Genomic DNA, 9,098 nt, shown 5'->3' on the forward strand with positions numbered 1-9,098 from the left:
TTTATTCCTTTAGTTAGAAGTAAAGACCACAGCCATTAAACGTAGAGAACCGTTGAACTCGGTATAGAGAGACTTGAAAGTATATTACTATTCATTCAGGTTGCAGCCTATGATTGTTCATCGTCGAACGTTCACATGGTTTTCCTAAATTGATGATTTAGCTCATTAGAATGACGCTTTTTGTTTTAAGTGTGAAATATACAAACAGTAACAGACCACCGGTTTCATTTAAAACTTCATTCTGCCAGTGAAAGCTCACAGCAGTTAAACGTGGCAACAATGATGAATTATGCGTAAAGAATGAAATACCTGTATCAAATTTGGTTATGTATCTGGACACATTATATCAATCATGTACAATTTCATTGTACATTATGTAAATGATTGATAATTGAAATTGAAATTGAAATTTTAGGCAAATGAGTGTCTATTCCTTGTAACGATGGTTTTGTTTTAATTTTGGAAGAGAACATGAGCGGCATAGGCAACGTGAAGAGTATAAAACGTCCCTCCTCTGGGTAACAGGCGAATTTTGCAAGAGAAAAAGGTACACACAAGCTACGAATGATTACTGAAGTGAGACTTTGATTCTGGTCCGAAGCAGTGTTCACAGAGATGTGATTTTCACAATTTAAAATCATAAATGATATGTCTTCAATCATTTAGATATAATCTTGGCTATGTTTGATATTATTGATGGCTGTTCTCTTGTTTCATATTATTGCTTGTTTTCATTTTCAACGAGTGTGAATGAATATATTCCCATATAGATAGAAATACTCTTGTATATCAGGTTTTTAAGTTTTAAAAGATTTATTTTGAAAAGACTTGCTCATTATTTTACATCCTTTTTACATTCTTTAAAGACGTGGTAGATATGTGACTGCTTGTACTTGCATGTGACTATCAAAATGCATGTTTTTCTAACTCTACTATAAGATGAAAACAAAATGTTCTGATATATATTTATCAATAAAGTATTGCACCATCATTTGTTTCCTTTTATCACATCATTTAGAAATGAAGTGAAATGTAAGAGTAGGAAAATCTAATTTACTATATATGACCTAGCAACGAAAATAAGAAACATATCTTTCATGAAAGATATATATCGAACCATGAAGAGAATTCTGTCATTTGCTAAAGCAAAAGATAACATTAATACCACACAAAGTAAAACAACGGACTCTATTTCCTGCAAATATTATGGCACATTTGAATAGCTAAGAAAAATTTCCCGTTTTCTTTGATGAATAAGACATTTCCCGTTTTCTAATAGTTTTCAATCGCTCTTCCAGATGGCGTTACTGCAAGCATCACAAATTCTTTTAATTGCTCTTCTTTGTATTTGTTTCTCTTGAGCACGGCCGCCATTTGTATTTAGTCTTGTATGTGTCGTCTCCGAAGACGGATGTCCTCTGATGGCTTTTCGGTAAGTCTATCTGCCTTTTTCCTAGACAAGTGGGCTGGGAAGGATTCCGCTTCTTGCTTGGATGCCATTTAACTTTACTTTCTTTGGATTATTCATATATAATTAATTTTGGTTCATGTTTATCAGTGTTAAATATGTTAAGTGCTGTTTCTTGTAGCCTTGAATATATATTGTCTACTAACTATGAAGTAGTGTTTGCAGGAGTGCTTTTCAATCAAAGTTGTTAACAGTGGAAGTGTTTTTTTAAATGTAATGCAATACTTTATTATTTGTCTGTATAAACATGATAGACGCCAAGTTAGTCAAGCCACCACTACTTGACTGCATATTTACATGCACAGTGACATTGCGGAAGGCAATGAGACTTAGATGGTCATTATCAATGAATAAGTCAGACGTCAGTAAGGAGCAAATGGTTGATACAATGATCAATGCTAGCCTCACTCTTCTTAAGAATTGTTGTGGAATTGGTGTTGTGCAATTGGTATATCCTTGTCATCGCCGGATATACTTGATACATTTATTACAAGAAAAACATTCCTTTAGTTAGATGTAAAGACCACACCTATTAAACGTAGAGAACCGTTGACCTCGGTATAGAGAGACTTGAAAGTATATTACTATTCACTTAGGTTACAGCTTATGATTGTTCATCGTCGAACGTTATTACAGTTCACATGGTTTTCCTAAATTGATGATTTAGCTCATTAGTATGACGCTTTTTGTTTTAAGTGTGAAATATACAAACAGTAACAGACCACCAGTTTCTTTTAAAACTTCATGCTGCCAGTGAAAGCTGACAGCAGTTAAACGCGGCAAGAATGATGAATTATGCGTAAAGAATGAAATACCTGAATTAGATTAGGCAATGTAAATGATTGATAATTGAAATTGAAATTTTCATTTCAGGCAAACGAGTGTTTATTCCCTGTAATGATGGTTTTGTTTATTTTTGAAAGAGAACATGAGCGGCAGAGGCAACGTGAAGGACATAAAACGTCCCTCCTCTGGGTAATAGGCGAATTTTGCACGAGAAAAAGGACACACAAGCTACGAATGATTACTGAAGTCTTACTGGTCTGAAGCAGTGTTCACAGAGATGTGATTTTTACAATTCAAAATCGTAAATGATATCTCCAATTATTTGAATATCAATTTTGGCTATGTTTGATATTATTAATAGGTGTCTTCACCTGTTTCATTTTATTGTATGATTTCAATTTCAACGAGTGTGACAATATATTTCCATATAGATTGAAATACTCTTGTATATCAGGTTTTTCAGTTTTAAAAGATTAATTTTGAAAAGACGCTCATTATTTTACATCCTTTTTAAATTCTTTAAAGGCGTGGTAGATATGTGACTGCTATGTGACTATCAAAATGCATGTTTTTCTAACTGTCTACTATAAGATGAAAACAAAATGTCCATATATATATTTATCAATAAAGTATTGCACCATCATTTGTTTCCTTTTATCAAATCGTTTGGAAATTAAGTGAATGCAAGAGCAGTAGGAAAATCTAAATTACTATATATGACCTAGCAACGAAAATAAGAAACATATCTTTCATGAAAGATATATATACTAAACCATGAAGAGAATTCTGTCGTTTGCTAAAGCAAAAGATAACATTAATACCACACAAAGTAGAACAAAGGACTCTATTTCCTGTAAATATTATGGCATATTTGAATAGGTAAGAAAAATTTCCCGTTTTATTTGATGGATAAGACATTTCCCGTTTTCCAATAGTTTCATTGATGGCGAGATGGCGTTACTGCAAGCATCACAAATTCTTTTAATTGCGCTTCTTTGTATTTGTTTCTCTTGAGCACAGCCGCCATTTGTATTTAGTCTTGTATGTGTCGTCCCCGAAGACAGATGTCCTCTGATGTCTTTTCGGTAAGTCTGACTATTTAGCGATATTGCATTGTCTATCTGCCTTTTTCCTACACAAGTAGGCTGGGAAGGATTACGATTCTTGCTTGGATGCCTTTAATTTCTTTGGATTATTAAATGGCAGTATATTTATGTGTTAAATATATGTTAAGTGCTGTTTCTTGGAGCCTTGAATATATATTGTCTACTAACTCTGAAGTAGTGTTTCCAGGAGTGTTTTTCACTCAAAGTGAATTGTTATTTTTATCATTTGTCTGTATAAACATAATGATAGACACCAAGTTAGTCAAGCCAACACTGTTCCCTAGCGGAGGTAGCCATAATTACATGCGCAGTGACATTGCGCAAGGCAAGGCAATGGTAGTTGGCTTGTTAATCAATTATCTCATCGTAAAGTAGTTTCAGTAGATTTAGATGTTCATTATCAATGAATAAGTATATGAGCAGACGCCAGTAAGGAGCAAATGGTTGAAATAATGATCAATGCCAGCCTCACTCTTCTTAAGAATTGTTGTGGAATTGTTGTGCAATTGGTGTATCCTTGTCTTCGCCGGATATACTTGATACATTTATTACAAGAAAAACATAGAGAACCGTTGACCTCGGTATAGAGAGACTTAAAACGTGGCAAGAATGAAATACCTGTACCGGATTAGGCAATGTATCTGGACATATTATATCAATCATGTAAAATTTCACTATACATTATGTAAATGATTGATAATTGAAATTGAAATTTTTATTTCAGGCAAACGTGTCTATTCCTTGTAAAGATGATTTTGTTTTTTTTTTGGAAGAGAACATGAGCAGCAGAGACAACGTGAAGGGCATAAAACGTCCCTCCTCTGGGTAACAGGCAAATTTTGCACGAGAAAAAGGACACACAAGTTACGAATGATTACTGTAGCGAGACTTTGATTCTGGTCTGAAGCAGTGTTCACAGAGATGTGATTACAATTTAAAATCGTAAATGATGTCTTCAATTATATCAATATCAATTTGGCTATGTTTGATATCATTAATAGGTGTCTTCTCTTGTTTTCATTTTCAACGAGTGTGACTAAATATATTCACATGTACATAGAAATACCCTTGCATATCAGGTTTTTACGTTTTAAAAGATTTATTTTTGAAAAGACTTGCTCATTATTTTACATCCTTTTGTCATTCTTTAGCTGTACTTGCATGTGACTATCAAAATGCATGTTTTTCTAACTGTCTACTATACGATGAAAACAAAATGTCCTGGTATATGTTTATCAATAAAGTGTTGCACAATCCTTTTATCACATCATTTAGAAATGAAGTGAAATTTAAGAGTATTAGGAAAATCTAAATTACTATATATGACCTAGCAACGAAAATGAGAAACATATCTTTCTTGAAATATATATATATATATATCTTGAGAAATCTATTTGCTAAAGCAAAAAAAACATTAATACCACACAAAGTAGAACAAAGGCCCATTTGAATAGCTAAGAAAAACTTCCCGTTTTCTTTCATGGATGACATTTCCCGTTTTCTAGTAGTTTTCAATCTTTCTTCCAGATTGCGTTACTGCAAGCATCACAAATTCTTTTAATTGCGCTTCTTTGTATTTGTTTCTCTTGACCACAGCCACCATTTGTATTTAGTCTTGTATATGTCGTCTTCGAAGACGGATGTCCTCTGATGTCTTTTCGGTAAGTCTGACTATTTAGCGATATTGCATTGTCTATCTGCCTTTTACCAAGACAAGGAAAGGATTACACTTCTAGCCATTTAAGTTTACTTTCTTTGGATTATTCGTATATAATTAATTTTATTATCAGTATTAAATGTATGTTAAGTGCTGTTTCTTGTGGTATTGAAAATTTATTGTCTACTATGAAGTAATGTTTGCAGAAGTGTTTTTCACTCAAAGTGTTAACAGTGGAAGTGTTTTTTTAAATGTAATGCAATATTTTATTATTTGTCTGTATAAACATAATGATAGACGCTAAGTCAGTCAAGCAGAGGTAGCCATAACTACATTCGCAGTGACATTGCGCAAAGCAAGGCAATTGTTAATCAATTATTTAATCGTAAAGTTGTTTCAGGAGACAGATGTTAATTATCGGATGCCAGTAAGGGGCAAATGGTTGATATAATGATTAATGCCTTCCTCACTCTTCTTAAGAATTGTTGTGCAAATTGGTGTATCTTCGTCATCGCTGCATATACTTGATAGATTTATTGCAAGAAATACATTCCACACCCATGAAACGTAGAGAACCATTGAACTCGATATATTCACCCAAGTTACGTGAATGTTATTAGAGTTCACTCAGGTTACATATTCACTAAGGTTACAGCTTATGATTGTTCATCGTCGAACGTTATTACAGTGCACATGGTTTTCCTAAATTGATGTTTTAGCTGATTAGTATGACGCTTTTTGTATTAAAGTGTAAAATATACAAACAGTAACAGACCACCGGTTTCTTTTATAACTTCATGCTGCCAGTGAAAGCTGACAGCAGTTAAACGTGGCAAGAGTGATGAATTATGCGTAAAATTGAGGCAATGTATCTGGACATATTATATCATATTATGTAAATGATTGATAATCGAAATTGAAATTTTCATTTTAAGCAAATGAGTGTATATTCCTTATAAAGATGGCTTTGTTTTATTTTTGGAAGAGAACATGAGCGGCAGAGGCAACGTGAAGGGCATAAAACGTCCCTCCTCTGGGTAATAGGCGAATTTTGCACGTGAGAAAGGACACACAAGCCACGAATGAACACTGAAGTGAGACTTTCATTATGGTCTGAAGCAGTGTTCACCGAGATTTGATTTATACAATTTAAAATCGTCTTCAATTATTTCAGTATCAATTTTGGCTATGTTTGATATCATTAATATGTCTTCTCTTGTTTCATATTATTGCTTGTTTTTATACTCTTGTATATCAGGTTTTTAAGTTTTTAAAAGGTTTATTTTGAAAAGACTTTTACATCCTTTTGGCATTCTTTAAAGACTGTTTGTACTTGCATGTGACTATCAAAAAGAATATTTTTCTACGATGAATGCTTTAATAATCAAAAAAGTAATTTGTCTCCTTTTATCACATCATTTAGAAATGAAGTGAAATATAAGAGTATTTGGAAAATCTAGATTACTATATATGACCTAGTAACGAAAATAAGAAATATATATATCTTTCTTAAAAGATATATATGTTGAACCATGAAGAGAATTCTGTCATTTGCCAAAGGAAAAGATAACATTAATACCACACAAAGGAATCTCTTCCATGCAAATATTATGGCATATTTAAGTAGCTAAAAAAAAATTTCCCGTTTTCTTTGAAGGATGACATTTCCCGTTTTCTAATAGTTTTCAATCGCTCTTGCAGATTGTGTTAATGCAACCATCACAAGTTCTTTCAATTGCGCTTCTTTGTATTTATTTCTCTTGAGCACGGCCGCCATTTGTATGTGTCGTCTCCGAAGACGGATGTCCTCTGATGTCTTTTCAGTAAGTCTGACCTTTTAGCAATATTTCAAGACAAGGAAAGGATTACACTTTACTTTACTTTACTTTCTTTGGATTATTCGTATATAATTAATTTTGGTTTATGTTTATCAGTGTAAAATGTTTCTTGTGGCTTTGAAAATTTATTGTCTACTAACTATGAAGTAGTGTTTGCATGAGTGTTTTTTTTTTCAATCAAAGTGTAAACAGTAGAAGTGTTTTTTTTAAATGTAATGCAATACTTTATTATTTGTCTGTATAAACATAATGATAGACGCTAAGTTAGTCAAGCAGAGGTAGCGATAACTACATGCGCAGTGACATTGCGCAAGGCAAGGCAATGGTAGTTGTTTTAGGAGACTTAGATGTTCATTATCAATGAATAAGTATATGGGCAGATGCCAGTAAGGAGCAAATGGTTGATATAATGATTAATACCATACTCATTCTTCTTAAGAATTGTTGTGGAAATCGTGATGACCGGACTACAAACAACTTGGCAATTGGTGTATCCTCGTCATCGCTGCATTAAACGTAGAGAACCGTTGAACTCTATATAGACTTGAAAATAAATTCACCCAGGTTAAGTGAAAATTATTAGAGTTCACTCAGGTTACATATTCACTCAGGTTACAGCTTATGATTGTTCATCGTTCACATGGTTTTCCTAAATTGATGATTTAGCTCATTAGTATGACGCTTTTTGTTTTAAGTATGAAATATACAAACAGTAACAGACCACCGGTTTCTTTTACAACTTCATTCTGCCAGTGAAAGCTGACAGCAGTTAAACGCGGCTAGAATGAAGAATTATGCTTAAAGAATGAGGCAATGTGTCTGGACATATCATCAAATATGTACAATTTCATTGTACATTATGTAAATGATTGATAATCGAAATTGAAATTTTCATTTTAAGATGGCTTTGTTTTATTTTTGGAAGAGAACATGAGCGGCAGAGGCAACGTGAAAGGCATAAAACGTCCCTCCTCTGGGTAATAGGCGAATTTTGCACTTAAAAAAGGACACACAAGCTACGAATGAACACTGAAGTGAGACTCTGATTATGGTCTGAAGCAGTGTTCACAGAGATTTGATTTTTACAATTTAAAATCGTAAATGATATGTCTTCAATTATTTCAGTATCAATTTTGGCTATGTTTGATATCATTAATGTCTTCTCTTGTATCATATTATTGCTTGTTTTCATTTTCAACGAGTGTGACTGAATATATTTCCATTTAGATAGAAATACTCTTGTATATCAGGTTTTTAAATTTTCATTATTTTACATCCTTTTGACATTATTTAAAGACTGCTTGTACTTGCATATGACTATCAAAAAGTATGTTTTTCTGTCCTCCATACGATTAATGCTTTATTAATCAATAAAGCATTGCACCATAATTTGTCTCTTATCACATCATTTAGATTACTATATATGACCTAGCAACGAAAATAAGAAACATATAGCTTTCTTGAAAGATATATATCTTGAACCATGAAGAGAATTCTGTCATTTGCTAAAGGAAAAGATAACATTAATTCCACACAACGAAAAACAAAGGACTCTCTTCCATGCAAATATTATAGCACATTTGAATAGTTAAGAAAAAAATTTCCCCTTTTCTTTGAAGGATATTTCCCGTTTTCTAATAGTTTTCAATCGCTCTTGCAGATGATGTTAATGCTTCTTTGTATTCATTTCTCTTGAGCACGGCCGCCATTTGTATTTAGTCTTTTATGTGTCTTTTCGGTAAGTCTGACTATTTAGCGATATTGCATTGTCTATCTACCTTTTTCCTAGACAAGTGTGCTGGGGGGATTACACTTGTAGCTTGGATACCATTTTACTTTACTTTCTTTGGATTATTCATCTATAATTATTCTTGGTTTAGGTTTACCAGTGTCAAATATATGTTAAGTAATGCTTCTTGTAGCCTGGAAAATATATTGTGTACTATAAAGTAGTGTTTGCAGGAGTGTTTTTCACTCAAAGTGATGCAACACTTTATTATTTCTCTGTATAAACAATGATAGGAGGTAGCCATAACTACATGCGCAGTGACAATTATCTCATCGTAAAGTAGTTTCAGGAGACTTAGATGTTCATTAACAATGAATAAGTATATGGGCAGACGCCAGTAAGGAACAAGTGGTCGATATAATGATCAATGCCAGCCTCACTTCTGAAGAATTGTATCGGATATCGATGACCAACAACTCGGCAATTGGTGTATCCTCGTCATCGCCGGATATAC

General features: G+C 33.1%; 1 long non-coding RNA gene across 10 annotated transcripts in view; it reads left to right on the top strand.

Moving 5' to 3' along the window:
* The window catches only part of LOC139747922 (uncharacterized), an 84,985-nt gene extending 78,890 nt beyond the window's left edge, over window positions 1–6,095 (top strand). For 4 of the 10 annotated variants that reach the window (XR_011712477.1, XR_011712469.1, XR_011712475.1 and 1 more), the window contains 2 exons: window positions 1,299–1,432; window positions 3,206–3,337. This is a non-coding gene — a long non-coding RNA (uncharacterized lncRNA). Of the gene's footprint in view, window positions 1–466; window positions 983–1,298; window positions 1,433–2,341; window positions 2,873–3,205; window positions 3,338–6,002 lie in introns of those variants that run through there. The other 6 variants (XR_011712472.1, XR_011712473.1, XR_011712471.1 and 3 more) reach the window with 5 other exon arrangements.
* Window positions 6,096–9,098: the final 3,003 nt, after the last annotated feature.

The sequence above is a fragment of the Panulirus ornatus genome, chromosome 71 (assembly GCF_036320965.1).
Source record: "Panulirus ornatus isolate Po-2019 chromosome 71, ASM3632096v1, whole genome shotgun sequence".
NCBI classification, from domain to species: Eukaryota; Metazoa; Arthropoda; class Malacostraca; order Decapoda; family Palinuridae; genus Panulirus; species Panulirus ornatus.